Below are 23,009 nucleotides of genomic sequence, written 5' to 3'. Positions count from 1 at the left end.
CTCAGGTATCAGCCCAGACCGTCCAAGTACTTCAACAGTCAGTCCACCCACAGACCCCACCAAACAGCCTTCCCAGAATCTCTGGATGTGCTGATTGGTGAATGACGTTCCCAGATGATGTCCATCTGCAAAGACTGAAAAAGTTCCAACTTTTTTAAATGTGCAGATACCAGTGCAAGACCACAAGGATCAGAAAAAGTCAGGGAAACTATATTACCAAATGAACAAAATAAAGTGCCAATAACCAACCCTAATGAAATGGAGATGTATAAACTGCCTGATAATTGTTTTAAGGAAGCTCAGTGAACTTCAAGAAAATACAGAGGAACACTTCAACAAAACAGGAAAACAATGAATGATCAAAATTACAAATTCAACATAGAGATTGAAATTATTTTAAAAATCAAACAAATTCTCAAGCCAGAAATAAAAAGAACAAAATGAAAAATGTGATAGAGTGTCAATAGTAGAACTGTACAAGCAAAAGAAAAAATCTGTGAAACTGAACACAGGTTATTTGAAGATACATAACCAGAGGAGAAAAAAAGGATAAAAACAAATTAGGAAAGCTTATGAGACTTATAATACAACATCAAGAGCAAATGTTCAGATTATAGGACTAAAATAAAAAGCAGAGACAGAGAATGGGTCAGAAAATCTGTTTAAAGAAGTAATAGTAGAAAACTTTCCAAATCTGTAGAAAGATGTAAATATCCAGGTACAGGAAGGTCAAAAGTTTCCAATTATATTCAAACCAAACAAGAAAAAAACAGAATCAAAAGAATCGAACTATCAAATATCAAATTCAAAGAAAAGATTCTAGAAACAGCACAAGAAAAGAAACATACCATGTATGAGGAAATTCCAATAAAGCTAACAATTTTTTTTTTTTAATAGTACAAAGCTGGAGCTCTTTATTCTGGCAGTAGAGTAAGGAACAGCAAAGTGGGAGGGCTACACCATCACCATGACAACAGAAAGCCTCATAAACGTAAAGTCCCTTGACTTCTGTTGGGCAGACTCTTCCTATCTCAGGAGAAACATGTTTTAACTGGCTGAGAACAAGGCCAGGCAGCCTGGTCACAGTGTGGAAGGTTGGCCGGAGGCGTGTCCTCTGGTCAGTCCCGGAAGTGCTTGGTGAGGACTTCCAGCAGCTCCTGCTTCTTCAGCCAGTACTTCAGTCAGGCCTCTTTCATTATAGGCCCAGTGAAGTTTCCCAATGTGCCCTTGCTGATGTGGGTCTTCAGCTCCTCTTCTGAATACTCTGCTTGGGCCTTTTGCTTCTGGAAACTTCATTATTGCGTTTTCTCTTGGTAATTTTCCCTTCAGGATTATAATCTGCTGAGTAGACACGTTCCTTAAACTCATTCACCATGGAGCCCAGTATTTTATTCATTTCTTCAACCTTAGGTAATATAAGGTCCACTGCTTGTTCAGGCTCCATCAAATACAAGGTAAAGAGCTCCAGGTTCCTGAAGTGCTGCTGCAGCACGGGGTTCTCAAAGCTGTCACTTCTGTATGTGAAGCAGAGCTTCTGAACGATAGCCTTCATCTTGCCTACCTGCTCTGGAGTTGCCATGACTTTTTCAGTAAAGGGCACCTTCCTTTAATTATCAGCAAAGCGTAAAAAGACTAGCTGGAAACTTGGAGTAGTCACCTGAATTTTCTGGTCATCCAACTCCTCTTCCTGTGACACCAAAGCCACAAAATAAGGGGGTATGTTCCTGCAGGGTGTGTATCTGCACAATGCTATGACCACCTTCTCCAGACACTCGATGAGCAGAGCACTGAACAGGGTTGAACTCCCATTCACCAGCGACTCCTCAGGGTACGTGAACAAGGAGGGCCTCGGGTAATGGTGCTTCTTCAGCATTACCAAGGGCTTGAAAACCATGGGCATCAAAGCTGGTTCATCAAACCATTTTAGCTCTTCTGTTTCCTCTTTCTCCAGTATAACCTGATGACTCCCATAGATCTGAGACCTCTTGGTATCACTAGGCAGAAGCAAACTGCCGGCATTTATATTAAATGTCTGGTACTTAGTTTTCACTGGTTCATTTGTTTTCCGATAGAGTTTTATTGGAGGAGGCTTGAGAGCCTTCTGGACCAGATTATAAATGCCCACAGAGATCACTATGTCTTTGTTGAGCGTCAGCTTTAACCTGCTGAGTGCTCATTTCCTGGCCTCCTTGGCACGAACCTTCTGCAACAAGTCTTGTAGCTTGCTGGATTCCTCAAAATGAACTGGATTCCTCAAAGGATGAGGTCCTCATTCTTTGCTATGCTGATGATATCTCTGTAGAACAAGCCCCCGTGTTTCTTCAGGTGCATCAAGTCAAAGAAGATGCCTATATCTCGGAGATCATCCACTTTGGTACTGGCCTGGCAGGCCTTAACACTGTCATTGCCATGGGGGTTGTCTTTGTTGGTGAACAGCATGATTTTCTTATGACTCATCTTGAACTGGACATCACTAAAGAGTTTGGCACAAACCCGCAGAACTTCACTGAATGAGTAGTCAGATCCATGGCCCATCAGGCCTTGGAAACATTTTTGTCCCTGCTGCCCCTTAAACTGGTCAAGCTTTAGAATTTGTTTTGCACCTGGATTATCCAACTCCTGTAAGATGTAAATATTTTTAAAATTCACTGAAATTTTGTCTTTTTCGATATCATAGAGATCTTGATCACTGCTTATGATCTTACTCATGTACACACTTTGGATACACTAGATGCTCATGTCAAAAGGAGTCAACTCATCTTCACTCTGAGATGCAAACATAGCCCTGGAGGTATCAACCAAAAAAAAATTAAACTATCTCTTCCTGAATATTTCTAGTCTCCACTTGCTTCAAGGTCCTCTTCTGCTGCTGCTTCTTCATCACCCTCGGTTTTGTAATGAGACTCCCACCCTGATGTGTTGGCTACTGCTCACTTTGGCACAGGGAGGTAACCCACAATGGATTTCATTGCAGAAACCTTGCAGAACAAGAGAGCGAGAGATGATGTATTCAAAATGATGAAGAAAAAAAAACCCTGCCAACAAAAATACTTTCTCTGGAAAAGCTGTTCTTCAGAAATAAAGGAGAAATAAACAGTTTCCCAAACAAAAGCTGAAGGATATCATCACCACCAGACCTGTTTTTCAACAAATGCTAAAGAGAATTCTTCAAGTTTAATTTTAAGAGAATGCTAAATAGTAACACTAAAACATGTGAAAGTGTAAAACTCACTAGTAAAAAGTCAGTACAAGGTCAAATTCAGAAGAGTCTAATACTGTAAAGGTGGTGTATAAGTTATTTATAAATTTAGTATGAAGGTTAAAATAAAATTTATAAATAAAGGACAAGAAATCAAAGCATACCACTAGAGAAAATCACCTAATCACAAAGAAAGAGAGCAAGAGAGGAAGAAAGGAACAAAGGATTTACAAAACAACCAGAAAACAATTAACAAGAGAGGTGGCTAAGATGGCCGACTAAAAGCAGCTAGTGTGTGTGGTCCTCACAGAGAAGAGTGGAAGGGGCAAGTAAATACAGCAACTTTAACAGAATCATCCAGGTACATACATGGGGACTAATCAAAGAAACAGCTTGACCCATGGAGAATAGAGAAAAGCACCGCAGGATGATGGCCCACCTGGGAATGACAGGGACCCAAAGGAACCTCCCCACCCAGGGAAGTGGTGAATGAATGTGTGTCCCCAAGAATGCATGCTTCTCCCACAGATCTTTGCAACCCTCAGATCAAGAGATCTCTTTGTGAACCCACTCCACCAGGGCCTTTAGTCTGCCACCCAGAGCTATGTGGAGTTTTGGCAGAGCAGCCGCTCAGGCATGCACAGAGATCTGGAAGTTTTAGATGCTCTTGCATTCCAGGCTTCCCAGCAAAAGTAACTGCAACTCTGGAAAAGGGCAAAGTGGGAGGTTAGACCTCCATACATATCCCTAGGAAAGAGGCTGAATCCAGAAGGTCAGGCAGCAATGGTCTATGGGTACCACTTCCATAGCACCTCACTGAATAAGACCCACCCGTCCGGAATTCCAGTCAGCTACAGATAGCAGTATTGTGCCTCCATGGGATGGAGCTCCCAGGGTGAGTGGTGGGCTGGGGTCTTTGCTGTTTGGATGACTTAGCTGTTATGGCCTTCAGGCTTTGGTGACTCCAAGCTGACCAGGGATGGAAAGAATCCTCCAGTACAGCACAGCTGCTCTACTGAAATGTGGCCAGACTGCTTCTTTAAGTGCATCCCTGATTCCATTCCTCATCACTGGGTGGAGCCTCCCAGCCGGGGCCTTTAGCCACCTCTACTAGTTTTCTCCAGTCCACAGAGATTTGAAAACTCTCTGGGACAGAGTACTCAGAGGAGAGTCAGAGAGCTCCCTGTGAGCTGTTTGGATGACTTAGTTGTTCCAGTTTTCAGGCTTTGGAGAGCCCAAGCCAACTGAGGGTGGAAGCATTACCCAGAACAGCATAGCTGCCCTACAGAAATATGGCCAGACTGCTTTTAAAGCAGGTCTCTGATCCCATTTCTCCTCACCGAGTGGACTCTCTCAACAGGGGTCTTCAGCAACCCCCACTGGTGGTCTCTGGCTGACAGAGGTTTTAGACCTCCTTGGGTTGGAGCTACCAGGGAGAGGGTCGGGCCACCATCATTGCTGTTTTGGCGACTTAGCTGTTCCAGCCTTTGGGCTTTGGAGTGTCTTGGGAGCTGAAGTGAATCCCAAGCACAGCACAGCTGCTCTACAAAAATGTGGCCAGAATAATTTTTAAGCAGTTCCCAAACTCTGTTCCTCCTGATTGGGTGAGACCTCCCAACTGCGGTCCTCTGCCACCTCTTACAGGTGCATTCAGGCCAGCAACACCCATGCCTTCCTGGGACAGAGCACCCACAGGGAAAAGCAGGCTGCCATTTTGCCATTTTGCAGTCTTCACTGGTGATACCTCCAGGTACTGGAAAATCCCAGGAGACTAGGGAAGGGAGCAGACCCCCAGTATACCACCAAAGCCCTACGGAAAAGTGGCTAGACTCTTACATGGGGGCGCTCTCATACCTCCTCACTGGGCAGGTCTTCCAGGCCTGGGCTTCTAGCCACACCCCTACTAGAGATATGAAGCTAATAGCAACTTGGCAACTCCCTGGACAGAGCCTCCAGGGGCAACTGACAGCCTCTTTGCCACTGTCTCTGCAGTGGAACTGTCCTTACTACCCTCAGACTAACGAAGAAGCAAAGACCCTAAGTGTCTTATCCACATCTCCAACAAGTTGCAATTGCCCCAAGGAGAGGAGGTTAGTCCATCTCCCATGAGTCTCAAACATCCCCCACTGCTCATCACCAGGCAGAAAACCACTGGCTTTGGGCCACAGCACAGACTCTCCATCCTGGGCTGATTGCTCTGAGCAATTGCTGACCCACATCTCTCTCAGGTAGAGCCCCCAGGAGAGGAGCAAAGTGGTAGAGGCAGCAAGCCAGCTGATGCAGAACCAAGAGGGAGCATCTGTAGTGGAGCATGGCTATCCCTCGAGGTTCAACTTGCTTCCATAACAGACTTTAGTTCTAAGGGAACTGTTGGACATGATGTCCACATGGTGGTCATGTACATCAGATGGAGCTGGTCCAACCTGAGCACTCCTTGGTCTGCTAGCCTCTTCCAAGTCTCCAGCCTGGCCATGTCTGCTTACAGGGAAGTCTTGTGTGCCTGGGGGTCCACCTCATAGCTTCTGTACCAGTGGTTCATGTCTGACTGGTGGAGAGATCCAGTGAGGCAGCCCCTATGGCCACGCACCAGACTGCATACTACCTCTCCATACTGCAGCTTCCCCGAGCCCACAGCAACCCCCCACATCACTTTGCTGGCACATGCCTGCATGAACAAGATTTATTTTATTTGCCCCACCAGCACGCAGGAGTGCAGTATGCCCCCCTAACCCCCAACAACCAACATTGCAGACGGATCCTTGTTAGACACAGAGCCAGCAAAACCTACACCTGACAGCATCCTGTCCTTGCACTAACGCTGAGCAGAGAACAGGGAATCCTACCACACCCTGAATCATCCCTCCTGTTTGCAGGGCACAGAGAAGGCACCAAGACCTACGCTGGACAGCACCCTACTTCAAGCCAACACCACCTCCATTGCAACAGTGCACACATCTCCAGCAGGAGACCCCCTCCTGCCCCATTTTCTGCTAACTGCCTTGATTCTGCCACTGTGATTAACGTCTGCAGGGAGGCACCCCTGCATCTGCTGGCACTCTACTGCTGCTGCCACATCTCAGTCCCCCCAGCGCAGTAGACACCAAAACTTGAGGAGCCAGAGAAAAGAGTCAGGGCCCGATACAAGTCCCCCAGAGTTAGAGCACAAAGTCCAGGAGTTGGGAGCTGAACGTTGGCCCCCTAAAATCTTCCAGAAATGAAGTAAGTTTGCTGAATCCACCTTATACCACAATCAAACTCTCAAGGTCATCAAATAGAATAAAAGGGAAAAAAAATTTCCAAAGTTCAGCAATCACAAAGATTGAGGGTAGATAAGCCCACAAAGATGAGAAAGAATCAGCACAAGAATACTGAAAACTCAAAAAGCTAGAGTGCCTTCTTTCCTCCAAATGACCACATCATCTCTCCAGGAAGGGTTCACAACTGGGCTTATGCTGAGACGGCTGAAAGGATAAAAGTAGAAGTCAGAATACGAATTGGAACAAAGTTCACTGAGTTATTGGAGTGCATTGTAACCCAATGCAAGGAAATCAAAAATCACGAGAAAACATTGCAGAAGCTGATGGACAAAAGAGCCAATATAGAGAAGGACACAACTGACCTGATAGAGCTAAAAAACATGCTACAATAATTTCATAATGCAATCACAAGTATTAACAGCAGAATAGACAAAGTGGAGGAAAGAATCTCTGAGCTTGCATATTGCCCTTCTGAAACAAGACAGCCAGAGGAGAATAGAGAAAAAAAAGAATGGAAAGGAATGAACAAAACCACAGAGAAATATGAAATTATTTAAAGAGACTGAATCTATGACTGATTGGTATACCTGAAAGAGATGGAGAGAATGGAACCAATCTGGAAAACATATTTCAAGATATCACCCATACGAAATTCCCCAACCTAGCTAGTGAGGTCAACATTCAAATTCAGAAAATGCAGAGAACCCCAGTAATATATTCCACTAGAAGATCATTCCCAAGACACAAAATCATCAGATTTGCCAACGTCAAAATGAAAGAAAAAATTTTAAAGGCAGCTAGAGAGAAAGGTCTGGTCACCTAAAAATGGAAGCCCATCCGACTAACAATAGATCTCTCAGCTAAAACCTTACAAACCAGAAGTGATTGGCGTCAATATTCAACATTCTTAAGGAAAAGAAATTTCAACACAGAATTTTATATTTGGTCAAACTAAGTGTCATAAGCAAAGGAGAAGTAAAACACTTTTCAGACAAGCAAATTCTGAGAGAATTTATTCCCACCAGAACTGCCTTACAAGAGCTCCTGAAGGAAGTACCAAATACGGTAAGGACCATCACCAGCCACTACAAAAACACATGTAAGTACACAGACCAGTGACATTATAAAGCTACGACATAAACAAGTCTGCAAAATAACCAGCTAACATCATGATGATAAGATCAAATACACGCATATCAATACTAACTTTAAACGTAAATGGGCTAAATGCCCCAATTAAAAGACACAGTGTGGTAAGCTCAATAAAGAACCACAACCCAACCTGCTGTCTTCAAAAGATTCATCTCACATGCAATGACTCAAATAGGCTCAAAATAAAGGAACAGAGAAAAATCTACCAAGCAAATAAAAAACAGAAAAAAGAAGGGGTTGCAATCCTAGTTTCTTACAAAACACTTTAAACCAACAAAGATAAAAAAAGAGAAAAAAAGGTATTACATAATTTTAAGGGGTTCAATTCAACAAGAAGATCTAACTATTCTAAATATATATGCACCCAACACAGGAGCACTCAGATTCATAAAGCAAGTTCTTAGAGACCTTTAAAGAGACAGATTCCAATGTTATAGGGGTGAGAAATTTTAACTCTTCACTGACAATATTAGACAGATCATGGAGACAGAAAATTAACAAAGATATTCAGGACCTGAACTCAGCACTGGATCAACTGGACCTGACAGATATCTAAAGAACTCTCCACCCAAAAACAACAGAACATACATTCGTCTCATCGCCAAATGGAACATACTCTAAAATTGATGAAACTATCAGAAGTAAAACACTCTTGAGCAAATGCACAAGTACTGAAGTCATAACAAACAGTCCCATGGACCACAGCACAATCAAATTAGAAATCAAGACTAAGCATTTTTTCATATGTTTGTTGGCCATTTGTATTTCTTCTTTTGAGAATTGTCTATTCATATCCTTAGCCCAATTTTGATGAATTATTGTTATTCTTGCTGATTTTAGTTCATTGTAGATTCTGGATATTAGTCCTTTGTCAGATGTACAGATTGTGAAGATTTTCTCCCACTCTGTGGGTTGCCTGTTTACTCTGCTGATTGTTCCTTTTGCCATGCAAACACTCTTTAGTCCAATTAAGTCCCAGCTATTTATCTTTGTTTTTATTGCATTTGTTTTTGGGTCCTTGGTCATGAAATCCTTGCCTAAGCCAATACCTAGAAGGGTTTTTCCAATGTTATCTTCAAGCATTTTTATAGTTTCAGGTCTTAGATTTAAGTCTTTAATCCATCTTGAGTTGATTTTTGTATAAGGTGAGAGATGAGGATCTAGTTTCATTCTCCCACATATGGTTAGTCAATTATCCCAGCACCCTCTGTTGAAAAGGGGATTGCTTCCCCACTTTATTTTTTGTTTGCTTCGTCAAAGATCAGTTGGCTGTAGGTATTTGGGGTTATTTCTGTTTTCTCTATACTGTTCCATTGGTCTATGTGCCTATTTTTATACCAGTACCATGCTGTTTTGGTGACTACGGCCTTATAGCTTACTGTGAAATCAGGCAGTGTGATGCCTCCAGATTTGTTCTTTTTGCTTAGCCTTGCTTTGGCTGTGTGGGCTCTTTTTTGGTTCCATATGAATTTTAGAATTGTTTTTTTCTAATTTTGTTCATAATGATGGTGGTATTTTGATGGGGATTGTGTTGCATTTGTAGATTGCCAACAAGTATATGAAAAAATGCTCAGCACCACTAATGATCAGGGAAATGCAAATCAAAACCACAATGTGATATCACTTACTCCTGCAAGAATGGCCACAATCAAAAAAATTTTAAAAAAGTAGATGTTGGTGTACATGTGGTGATCAGGGAACACTTCTACACTACTGGTAGGAATGTAAACGAGTACAAACGACTATGAAAAACAGTGTGGAGATTCCTTAAACAACTGAAATTAGAACTACTATTTGATCCAGGAATCCCACTACTGGGTATCTACCCAGAGGAAAAGAAGTCATTATACAAAAAAGATACTTGCACACATATGTTTATAGCAGCACAATTCACAATTGCTAAGTAGTGGAACCAAACCAAATGCCCATCAATCAATGAGTGGATAAAGAAACTGTATGTGTGTGTATATACATATATATATATGTGTATATATATATTCCATCATATATATATATGATGGAATACTACTCAGCCATAAAAAGGAATGAATTAACGGCATTTGCAGTGACCTGGATGAGACTGGAGACTATTATTATAAGTGAAGTAACCCACGAATTGGGAACCAAACATTGTATGTTCTCACTGATATGTGAGAGCTAAGCTATGAGAATGCAGATGCATAAGAATGATAAAATGGACTTTGGGGACTTGGGGGGAAGGGTGGAGAGGAGAGGAATAAAATACTACAAATAGGGTGCACTGTATACTGTTTGGGTGATGGGTGCACCAAAATCTCACAAATCACGACTAAAGAACTTACTCATGTAACCAAACACCACATGTACCCTAATAAGCTATGGGAAAAAAAAAATAATAGTAATGAACAATAAATTTTAAAAAAGAAGTCAAGACTAAGAAATTCACTCAAAATGATACTATTACATGGAAATTGAATAATCTGTTCATGAACGACTTCTGGGCAAATGATGAATTTAAGGCAGAAATCAAGAAATTATTTGAAACTATTGAGAACAGATAAAACAAGAGGATTCAGCTAAAGCAATATTAAGAGGGAAATTTACAGCACTAAATGGTCACATCAAAAAGAAAGAAAGATCTCAAGTTAACAAGCTCACGTCACAACTAAAAGAACTAGAGAACCAAGGGCAAACAAATTCCAAAGCTACCAGAAGATAAGAAATAACCAAAATTGGAGCTGAACTGAAGGAGATAGAGACATGAAAGATCATTCAAAAGATAAATGAATTCAAGAGCGGGTTTTTTTTTTTTTTTTTTGGAAAAAACTAATAAAATAAACAGCTAACTAGACTAATAAAGAAGAAAAGAGAGAGAGGATTCAAATAAACATAATCAGAAACAAAAAGGGGGATATTACCACTGACTCCACAGAAATATAAGCAACCATCAGGGAATGTTATGAACACCTCTATGCACAAAAACTAGAAAATCTACAAGAAATGAAGAAATTACTGGACACATACACACTCCCAAGGCTGAACCAGGAATAAATTAAATCCTGGAACAGATCAATAATGAGCTCTGAAATTGAGGCAGTCATAAATAGCCTACCAAACAAAAAAAGCACACGACCACACAGATTAACAGCTTAATTCTAACAGATGTACAAAGAATAGCTTGTACCATTCCTACTGAAACTATTCTAAAAAATTGAAAAGGATGAAATCCTCCTTAACTCATTCTATGAGGCCAGAATCATCCTGATACCAAAACCTGACAGAGATAGAACAAAAAAAGAAAACTTCAGGACAATATCCTTGACGAACATTGATGCAAAAATCCTCAACAAAATACTGGCAAACTGAATCCAGCAGTATATCAAAGTTTTTGCAGGCCGGGTGCAGTGGCTCACACCTGTAATCCCAGCACTTTGAGAGGCCGAGGCGGGCAGATCACCTGAGGTCAGGAGTTCGAGACCAGCCTGCCCAACATGGCGAAACCCCATCTCCACTAAAAATACAAAAAAATTAGCCAGGTGTGGTGGCAGGTACCTGTAATTCCAGCTACTCCGGAGGCTGAGGCAGGAGAATCCCTTGAATTCAGGAGGTGAAGGTTGCAGTGAGTCAAGATTACACCACTGCACTCCAGCCTGGGCAACGAGATTGAAACTCCATCTGGGAAAAAAAAAAAAAAAAAAAAAAAGTTTATGCAACAAGATCAAGTAGGCTTTATCCCTGGGATGCAAGGTTGGTTCAAAATATGCAAATCAAGAAATGGGATTCATCACTTAAACAGAACTAAATATAAAAACCACAAAATTTTCTCAATAGGTGCAGAAAAGGCTTTTGATAAAATTCAACACTCTTTTGTGTTAAAAACTATCAATAAACTAGGCATTTAATGAACACACCTCAAAATAATAAGAGACATATGTGACAAATCCACAGCCAATATCATACTGAATAGGCAAAAGCTGGAAGCATTCCCCTTGCAAACCTGCACAAGAAAATGATGCTCTCTCTCACCACTCCTATTCAACATAGTATTGAAAGTTATTGCTGGGGCAACCAAGTAAGAGAAAGAAACAAAAGGCATCCAAATACCAAGAAAGGAAGTCAAACTATCCCTGTCTGCAGATGACATAATTCTATATATAGAAAACCTCATAGTCTCAGCCCAAAAGCTTCTTAAGCTTATAAACAACCTCAGCAAAGTCTCAGGATACAAAATCAATGTGCAAATATCTCTAGTATTCCTATACATGCACAACAGTTAACCCAAGAGCCAAATCAGGAATGTACTCCAATTCACAACTGCCATAAAAATAATAAAATACCTAGGAATACAACTTACAAGGGGCATGAAGTACCTCTTCAAGGAGAACTACAAACTACTGCTCAAGGGAATAAGACAGGACACAAACAAATGGAAATACATTCCATGCTCATGGATAGGAAGAATCAGTATCATGAAAATGGCAATAATGCCCAAAGCAGTTTACAGATTTGATGCTATTCCTATTAAACTACCATTGACATTCTTCCCAGAAATAGAGAAAACTATTTTAAAATTCACATGGAACCCAAAAAGAGCTCAAATAGCCAAGGCAGTCCTAAGCAAACAGAACAATGCTGGAGACATCACACTACCAGACTTCAAACCATACTACAAGGCTACAGTAAATGAAACAACATGGTACAGGTACAAAAACAGACACTTACAGCAATGGAATAGAATAGAGAACCCAGAAATAAGACCACACACCTACAGCTATCTGATCTTTGACAAACCTGACAAAAACAAGCAATGGGGAAACAATTCCCTATTCAATAAATAGTGCTGGAATAACTCCTAATGTCATATGCAGATGATTAAAAGTGGACCCTCTCCTTACACCATAAATAAAAATTAACTCAAGATAGAGTAAAGACTTAAATGTAAAACCCCAAACTATAAAAACCCTGGAAGACAACCCAGGCAGTACCATTAAGGACATCGGCATGGGCAAAGATTTCATGATAAAGACACCAAAAGCAATTGCAACAAAAGCAAGAATTGACAAATGGGATCTCATTAAACTAAAGAGCTTGTGCACAGCAAAATAAACTATCAACAGAGCAAACAAACAACCTACAGGATGGGAAAAAAATTTTGCAAACTATGCATCTGACAATGGTCTGATATTCACAATCTATAGCAAGCTTAAACAAATTTACAAGAAAAAAGGAATTCCATTAAAAAGTGGGCAAATTATTTGAAGAGACACATTTCAAAAGAAGACATACATTCAGCCAACAATCAGATGAAAAAAAGCTCAACATCATTCATCATTACAGAAATGCAAAACAAAACTACAATGAGATATCATCTCACACCACTCAGAATAGCTATTATTAAAAAGTCAAAAGATAACAGATACTGGCAAGGTTGTGGAGAAAAAATAATGCTTATACCCTGTTGGTGGAAGTGTAAATAAGCTCAAGCATTGCGGAAGACAGTGTGGTGATTCCTCACACACCTAAAGACAGAAATACCATTAGACCCAGCAATCCCATTACTGGGTATATACCTAAAGGAATATAAATTATTCTGTTATAAAGACACATGCCTGCGTATGTTCATTACAACACCATTCACAATAGTAAAAACATGGAATCAATATAAATGTCCATCAGTGATAGACCTTTTAAAGAAACTGTGGTACATATACCACACCTTGGAATACTATGCAGCAATAAAAATAATGAGATCTTGTTCTTTGCAAGGACATGGATGGAGCCGGAGGTCATTATCCATAGCAAACTAACACAGGTACAGAAAACCAAATACTGCATGTTCTCACTTATAAGTGGAAGCTAAATTGTGAGAACACATCGACACATAGAGGGGACAACACCCACAAGGGCCTATTGGAGGGTGGAGGATGACAGGAAGGGGAGGATCAGGAAAAATAACTACTGGGTACTATGCTTAATACCTTTGTGATGAAGTAATCTGTACAACAAACCCCCATGACGCAAGTTTACCTATGTAACAAACCTGCCCATGCAACCCTCAACTTAAAATAAAAGTTAAAAAATGCATTATAACCAAAAGAATACCCTAAACTCTGTATTACTTATTTTTTATTTTATAATAAGGTAAACTTGCTATCATATTTGACACCTTACCTACCCCAGAATATCCTGGTATTTAGTAAAAAGTAAAAATTAATAAATAAATAAATTCCATTTCTGGTTCAAAAAAAAACAAGCACGTTTATGCATTAACAAGGCTGGCTTTCTTGATAACCTAAGCAATTTCTCAAGGTAGACAAATGAGAGATAAAACATTTATGAAGACTAGTAATAACCAGCGTTTTCTATTTTATTCAGACGTACAAGAGTGTGTGTTCTGGCTTAATTACTTATGGGCTCTGTGTCCTTAGGCAAGTTACTTTATTTCTCTGAACCCCAGTTTTCTAAAAAATAGTGTATATTATAATTCTCTGGTGTGTTGTAAAGATAAAATGAGATAAAGATGTAAAGCAACAGGTGACTGGCACATAAAACTACTAGTTTCATTTCTACTTCCCCTTATTCTTTTACCTTTATCTAATATTTCCTCTAAAACATGTATTATAAGACACATACACATAACAAAACACATTACTATCCTTCTTATTTGAAGATGGTAGAGTTGTCAGAAGCTTGGATTTTCAAATCAAACAGATCTACTGTCTAACTCTAGCTTCTCCACTTCGTAACTCTGAGTCAGTTCCTTAACTTTTTGAACCCGCAGTTTCCTCATCTATAAATAGATAACAGAACCTACCTCTTAAAGTTGTTGTTAAATGGGACAAGCAAGTAAAAGACATTGACTGTTCTAATAGCTAGAAATATGCAATAAATATTAGCTCTTTTGTACCTACTGCTGATATTCATAACATAATTATTATTACAATTCATTAGTATTATTCCAGATCAGTGTTTCCTAACTTCAGGCTGAGGATAAATGAACACTATTTTTTCAAATTTTATTTTAGATTTAGGAGGTACATGTGCATCTTTGTTACCTGGGTATGTTACCTGAGTATATTGCCTGATGCTGAGGTTTAGGGTACGAATGATCACGTCACTCACATATTGAGCATAGTACCCAAAAGTTAGTTTTTCAATCCTTGCCACATTCCTCTTTCTGCCCTCTAGCAGTCCCCAGTATCTATTGTTGCCATCTTTATGTCCCTAAATACCAGATGTTTAGCTCCTACTCAGAAGTGAGAACATGCAGTACTTGTTTTTCTGTTTCTATGTTAATTTGTTTATGATAATGACCTCTAGCCCCATCCATGTTGTTACAAACGACATAATTTCATTATTTTTTATGGCTATGCAGTAATCCATGGTATATATATCTATATATATATATATCACATTTTCTCTATCTAGCCCACCATTGATCAACACCGAGGTTGATTCTATGTCTTTTCTATTGTGAATAGCACTGTGATGAACAGAAGAGTGCATATTTCTTTTTGGTAGAACTGTTTGTTTTCTTTTGGATGTATACCCAGTAATAGGATTTCTGGGTCTAATGGTAGTTCTGTCTTGCATTCTTGGAGAAATTGCCAAACTGCTTTCCGCAATGGATGAATTAATTTACATTCCCACCAATAGTGTATAAACAGTCCCTTTTATTCACAGCCTGGTGAGCATCTGTTGCTTTTTGACATTTTAATAATTGCCATTCTGACTGGTATGAGACAGTATCTTATTGTGGTTTTGATTTATGTTTCTTTAATGAGCAGTGACATAGAGCATATTTTTCATGTTTCTTGGCCGCTTGTTTATTTTCTTTTCAGAAGTGTCTGTTCCTGTCTTTTGCCCAATTTTTAATGGGGTTATTTGTTTTATGCTTGTTGAATTAAATTCTTTATAGATTCTGGCCATTAGGCATTTGTTGGATGCATAGTGTGCAAATATTTTCTCCAATTTTGTAAGTTGTCTGTTTACTCTTTTGATAGTTTCTTTTGTTGTGCAAAAGTCTTTTATTTAATTAGGTGCCACTTGCCAATTTTTGCTTTTGTTGCAATTGCTTTTGAGGACTTAGTAATAAATTAGTTTCCAAGGCCAAAATCCAGAATGATGTTTCCTAGGTTTTTTTCCAGGGTTCTGATAGTTTGAGGTTTACATTTAATATTTAATCCATCTTGAGTTCATTTTTGTATATGGTGAAAGGTAGAGGTCCAGCTTCATCCTTCTGCATATGGCTAGCCATTTATTAAATAAGGAGTCCTCTCCCCATTGCTTATTTTTGTTCACTTTGTTGAGTGTCAGATGGATTAAACAACATTTTATGTGTTTCTTTTTATCAGGTTTCTTGGAGACTTTCTACTCCCCTAGTCATTGCTAGGGTACAAAATAGGGAATGTAACTAGATAGCAAAAGAAATATTGTTTTGAATGATGGAATTGTGTGAAAATGTGAGGAACTAATGAAGAACAATGCCTCCATTAACTGGAGAAGTCCTTCCTTCTAAGCCTGAATTACATGAGGCAGACCACATAGAAGACTCTTTTGTAGTCCCTTCTCCCTTCCAGAAAAACATGTGTCAACTCTGATTAATCTAAGAACAAAATGGAGTGCTAGGTTTGGAGACTGCCCATCAGGAATACCACCAAAAATCATGCTGCACAACTGATACCATGAAGATACCACTGCTGCTATCACTGAGCACAGATACCACAGCTTGCTGCTGATATCAACAATTTGGGGATGGGCACGGTGGCTTATGCCTGTAATCCCCCTACACTTTGGGAGGCCGAGGCAGGCAGATCACATGAGGCCAGGAGTTTGAGACCAGCCTGGGCAACATGAAAAAACCTCATCTCTACTAAAAATACAAAAATTAGTCAGATGTGGTGGTGCACGCCTGTAATCCCAACTACTCTGTAGGCTGAGGGAGGAGAACTGCTTGAACCTGGGAGGCAGAGGTTGCAGTGAGGCAAGTTCACAGCACTGCACTTCAGCCTGGGTGACAAAGTGAGACTCTGTGAAAAAAAAAAAATTGGTAACTGGACACTACCAATTAAACAATTGCCTCAGGAATTAGTTTAGATGATGGGGAGCTAAAAACAATAATTGCTTTTCCCATACTGGAGTCCCATCTGGTCATTTTGAATGTTTATGCCTAATTCTTATGTCAGTTTTGTCTCATATCACTTTTCCTTTGACAATATTGCCCATCACCACCCAATCTCCGTGGGCTGGGAATGTAACTGAAAAATCCCTTCACTTCTTGATTCACATCTTACTCTTTTTTGTCTCTCTACCTTCTCTACTGTTTTTCCGTGTCTAAATCACTGAGGCAAAGGTAAATAAATGCATTTTTCTTGGGAAAGTGGCTGCAATGAGCTTGCCCATTAAACGACCCTATTATTTTTCTCTCTATTTAATGAAGATGGATAAATATTATACCGTATCTTAACAACTTTATTAGCTATGTGAATTATAGCCCTTTCACTAGAAGTCAAGGTAATTATGTTAAAATAAAAAAAAAAAAAAAAAAAAGGACCAACGGGTTTAAGGGAACCTTGGTAGGAACTAGAGGCAACACCCAACATTGGCATAAGTAATCCATGGTGCAAAATCACAAAGCACCAACCAAAGCAACACATTCCACAGGTGGAGGGAGTAGGATGTGCTAGGCTGCTCTGAACTGGAGTGTGAAATAGATATGGGTCTCCTGGTACTGCTGAATACGCACAAGGGAAAATGCAACTCAGAGACAACACTAAGCAAGCCTTTCAATTTGTCATTTAGTACTTCAGCAGTAGAAATATAGTATAACTGCTGGATTGTAGTGAGTCCATGCCCCTATAACTTACAGAGTTTGGCCTTCATAAGTAAAAATATTTAAAACCCTCCAGAAAACCCCAGAATTTCATATACTCCTGGTGCATCATTCTGGACTAGAATATCCTCAACTGTGCACTGGTTTTCAAGCATATATATTGACACTCTTATTAAGCAATGAGTTAGAGAGTAAGAGGGATGATTTGATTATGTCCAAAAGTAGAATTAACAACCTTCAGCAAATCCCAGTACAGCCTCGTGCCACATAATGACATTTCAGTTAATAATGGACCACATATATGTAGGTGATCCCATAAGATTATAATGGGGTTGAAAAACTCCTATTACCTACTAACATTGTAGCCATTGTAACATGGTACTGCAAGGTAATGCTCATGTTATAAAACTCATGTTTGTGGTAATTCTGGTAAAAACAAACCTACTGTGCTGCAAGTCATATAAAAGTATAGCACAGGGGGCGGAGCAAGATGGCCGAATAGGAACAGCTTCAGTCTCCATCTCCCAGCGCGAGCGACACAGAAGACCGGCGATTTCTGCATTTTCAACTGAGGTACTGGGGTCATCTCACTCGGGAGTGCCGGACAATCGGTGCTGCTCAGCTGCTGCAGCCCGACCAGCGAGAGCTGAAGCAGGGCGAGGCATCGCCTCACCTGGGAAGCGCGAGGGGGAAGGGAGTCCCTTTTCCTAGCCAGGGGAACTGAGACACACAACACCTGGAAAATCGGGTAACTCCACCCCAATACTGCGCTGTAACACCGGCACACCGGAGATTGTATCCCACACCTGGCCGGGAGGGTCCCACGCCCACGGAGCCTCTCTCCTTGCTAACACAGCAGTCTGCGGCAATCTAACCGCAAGGCAGCAGCGAGGCTGGGGGAGGGGCGCCCGCCATCGCTGAGGCTTAAGTAGGTAAATAAAGCCGCTGGGAAGCTTGAACTGGGTGGAGCTCACAGCAGCTCAAGGAAACCTGCCTGTCTCTGTAGACTGCGCCTCTGGGGACAGGGCTCAGCTAAAGGAGCAGAAGCCTGTGAAACGCGAACGACTCTCTCTGACAGCTTTGAAGAGAGCAGTGGATCTCCCAACACGGAGGTTGAGATCTGAGAAGGGGCAGTCTGCCTGCTCAAGTGGGTCACTGACCCCTGAGTAGCCTAACTGGGAGACATCCCCCACTAGGGGCAGTCTGACACCCCACACCTCACAGGGTGGAGTACACCCCTGAGAGGAAGCTTCCAAAGCAGGAATCAGACAGGTGCACTCGCTGTTCAGCAATATTCTATCTTCTGCAACCTCTGCTGCTGATACCCAGGCAAACAGGGTCTGGAGTGGACCTCAAGCAATCTCCAACAGACCTATAGCTGAGGGTCCTGACAGTCAGAAGGAAACCTATCAAACAGGAAGGACACCTATATCAAAACCCCATCAGTACGTCACCATCATCAAAGACCAGTGACAGATAAAACCGCAAAGATGGGGAAAAAGCAGGGCAGAAAAGCTAGAAATTCAAAAAATAAGAGCGCATCTCCTCCTGCAAAGGAGCACAGCCCATCGCCAGCAACGGATCAAAGCTGGTCAGAGAATGATTTTGATGAGATGAGAGAAGAAGGCTTCAGTCCATCAAACCTCTCAGAGCTAAAGGAGGAATTACGTACCCAGCGCAAAGAAACTAAAAATCTTGAAAAAACAGTGGAAGAATTGACAGCTAGACTAATTAACGCAGAGAAGGTCATAAACGAAATGACAGAGATGAAAACCATGACACGAGAAATACGTGACAAATGCACAAGCTTCAGTAACCGACTCGATCAACTGGAAGAAAGAGTATCAGCGATTGAGGATCAAATGAATGAAATGAAGCGAGAAGAGAAACCAAAAGAAAAAAGAAGAAAAAGAAATGAACAAAGCCTGCAAGAAGTATGGGATTATGTCAAAAGACCAAATCTACGTCTGATTGGGGTGCCTGAAAGTGAGGGGGAAAATGGAACCAAATTGGAAAACACTCTACAGGATATCATCCAGGAGAACTTCCCCAACCTAGCAGGGCAGGCCAACATTCAAATTCAGGAAATACAGAGAACGCCACAAAGATACTCCTCCAGAAGAGCAACTCCAAGACACATAATTGCCAGATTCACCAAAGTTGAAATGAAGGAAAAAATCTTAAGGGCAGCCAGAGAGAAAGGTCGGGTTACCCACAAAGGGAAGCCCATCAGACTGACAGCAGATCTCTCGGCAGAAACTCTACAAGCCAGAAGAGAGTGGGGGCCAATATTCAACATTCTTAAAGAAAAGAATTTTAAACCCAGAATTTCATATCCAGCCAAACTAAGTTTCATAAGTGAAGGAGAAATAAAATTCTTTACAGATAAGCAAATGCTTAGAGATTTTGTCACCACCAGGCCTGCCTTACAAGAGACCCTGAAGGAAGCCCTAAACATGGAAAGGAACAACCGGTACCAGCCATTGCAAAAACATGCCAAAATGTAAAGACCATTGAGGCTAGGAAGAAACTGAATCAACTAATGAGCAAAATAACCAGTTAATATCATAATGGCAGGATCGAGATCACACATAACAATATTAACCTTAAATGTAAATGGACTAAATGCTCCAATTAAAAGACACAGACTGGCAAACTGGATAAAGAGTCAAGACCCATCAGTCTGCTGTCTTCAGGAGACCCATCTCACATGCAGAGACATACATAGGCTCAAAATAAAAGGATGGAGGAAGATCTACCAAGCAAATGGAGAACATAAAAAAGCAGGGGTTGCAATCCTAGTCTCTGATAAAACAGACTTTAAACCATCAAAGATCAAAAGAGACAAAGAAGGCCATTACATAATGGTAAAGGGATCAATCCAACAGGAAGAGCTAACTATCCTAAATATATATGCACCTAATACAGGAGCACCCAGATTCATAAAGCAAGTCCTTAGAGACTTACAAAGAGACTTAGACTCCCATACAATAATAATGGGAGACTTCAACACTCCACTGTCAACATTAGACAGATCAACGAGACAGAAAGTTAACAAGGATATCCAGGAATTGAACTCATCTCTGCACCAAGCGGACCTCATAGACATCTATAGAACTCTCCACCCCAAGTCAACAGAATATACATTCTTCTCAGCACCACATCACACTTATTCCAAAATTGACCACATAATTGGAAGTAAAGCACTCCTCAGCAAATGTAAAAGAACAGAAATTATAACAAACTGTCTCTCTGACCACAGTGCAATCAAACTAGAACTCAGGACTAAGAAACTCAATCAAAACCGCTCAACTACATGGAAACTGAACAACCTGCTCCTGAATGACTACTGGGTACATAACAAAATGAAAGCAGAAATAAAGATGTTCTTTGAATCCAATGAGAACAAAGATACACCATACCAGAATCTCTGGGACACATTTAAAGCAGTGTGTAGAGGGAAATTTATAGCACTAAGTGCCCACAAGAGAAAGCAGGAAAGATCTAAAATTGACACTCTAACATCACAATTAAAAGAACTAGAGAGGCAAGAGCAAACACATTCAAAAGCTAGCAGAAGGCAAGAAATAACTAAGATCAGAGCAGAACTGAAGGAGATAGAGACACAAAGAACCCTCCAAAAAATCAATGAATCCAGGAGTTGGTTTTTTGAAAAGATCAACAAAATTGACAGACCGCTAGCAAGGCTAATAAAGAAGAAAAGAGAGAGGAATCAAATAGACGCAATAAAAAATGATAAAGGGGATATCACCACCGACCCCACAGAAATACAAACTACCATCAGAGAATACTATAAACACCTCTACGCAAATCAACTAGAAAATCTAGAAGAAATGGATAATTTCCTGGACACGTACACTCTTCCAAGACTAAACCAGGAAGAAGTTGAATCCCTGAATAGACCAATAGCAGCCTCTGAAATTGAGGCAACAATTAATAGCCTACCCACCAAAAAAAGCCCAGGACCAGATGGATTCACAGCTGAATTCTACCAGAGGTACAAGGAGGAGCTGGTACCACTCCTTCTGAAACTATTCCAATCAATGGAAAAAGAGGGAATCCTCCCTAACTCATTTTATGAGGCCAACATCATCCTGATACCAAAGCCTGGCAGAGACACAACAAAAAAAGAGAATTTTAGACCAATCTCCCTGATGAACATCGATGCAAAAATCCTCAATAAAATACTGGCAAACCGGATTCAGCAGCACATCAAAAAGCTTATCCACCATGATCAAGTGGGCTTCATCCCTGGGATGCAAGGCTGGTTCAACATTCGCAAATCAATCAACGTAATCCAGCATATCAACAGAACCAAAGACAAGAACCACATGATTATCTCAATAGATGCAGAAAAGGCTTTTGACAAAATTCAACAGCCCTTCATGCTAAAAACGCTCAACAAATTCGGTATTGATGGAACGTACCTCAAAATAATAAGAGCTATTTATGACAAACCCACAGCTAATATCATACTGAATGGGCAAAAACTGGAAAAGTTCCCTTTGAAAACTGGCACAAGACAGGGATGCCCTCTCTCACCACTCCTGTTCAACATAGTGTTGGAAGTTCTGGCTAGGGCAATCAGGCAAGAGAAAGAAATCAAGGGTATTCAGTTAGGAAAAGAGGAAGTCAAATTGTCCCTGTTTGCAGATGACATGATTGTGTATTTAGAAAACCCCATCGTCTCAGCCCAAAATCTTCTTAAGCTGATAAGCAACTTCAGCAAAGTCTCAGGATACAAAATTAATGTGCAAAAATCACAAGCATTCTTATACACCAGTAACAGACAAGCAGAGAGCCAAATCAGGAATGAACTTCCATTCACAATTGCTTCAAAGAGCATAAAATACCTAGGAATCCAACTTACAAGGGATGTAAAGGACCTCTTCAAGGAGAACTACAAACCACTGCTCAGTGAAATCAAAGAGGACACAAACAAATGGAAGAACATACCATGCTCATGGATAGGCAGAATCAATATTGTGAAAATGGCCATACTGCCCAAGGTTATTTATAGATTCAATGCCATCCCCATCAAGCTACCAATGAGTTTCTTCACCGAATTGGAAAAAACTGCTTTAAAGTTCATATGGAACCAAAAAAGAGCCCGTATTGCCAAGACAATCCTAAGTCAAAAGGACAAAGCCGGAGGCGTCACGCTACCTGACTTCAAACTATACTACAAGGCTACAGTAACCAAAACAGCATGGTACTGGTACCAAAACAGAGATATAGACCAATGGAACAGAACGGAGCCTTCAGAAATAATGCCACACATCTACAACCATCTGATCTTTGACAAACTTGAGAAAAACAAGAAATGGGGAAAGGATTCCCTATTTAATAAATGGTGCTGGGAAAATTGGCTAGCCATAAGTAGAAAGCTGAAACTGGATCCTTTCCTTACTCCTTATACGAAGATTAATTCAAGATGGATTAGAGACTTAAATGTTAGACCTAATACCATAAAAACCCTAGAAGAAAATCTAGGTAGTACCATTCAGGACATAGGCATGGGCAAGGACTTCATGTCTAAAACACCAAAAGCAACGGCAGCAAAAGCCAA

The 23,009-nt window shown here is 40.5% G+C and overlaps 1 pseudogene; it reads right to left on the bottom strand.

Annotated features, from left to right (window-relative positions):
* Positions 1-1,118: 1,118 nt before the first annotated feature.
* LOC111536490 lies at positions 1,119-2,881 on the bottom strand (annotated as a pseudogene).
* Positions 2,882-23,009: the final 20,128 nt, after the last annotated feature.

The sequence above is a fragment of the Piliocolobus tephrosceles genome, chromosome 12 (genome assembly GCF_002776525.5).
Source record: "Piliocolobus tephrosceles isolate RC106 chromosome 12, ASM277652v3, whole genome shotgun sequence".
NCBI lineage: Eukaryota > Metazoa > Chordata > Mammalia > Primates > Cercopithecidae > Piliocolobus > Piliocolobus tephrosceles.
The sequence above is the reverse complement of the archived record's forward strand: the minus strand, read 5'-3'. Positions and strand labels throughout refer to the sequence as shown.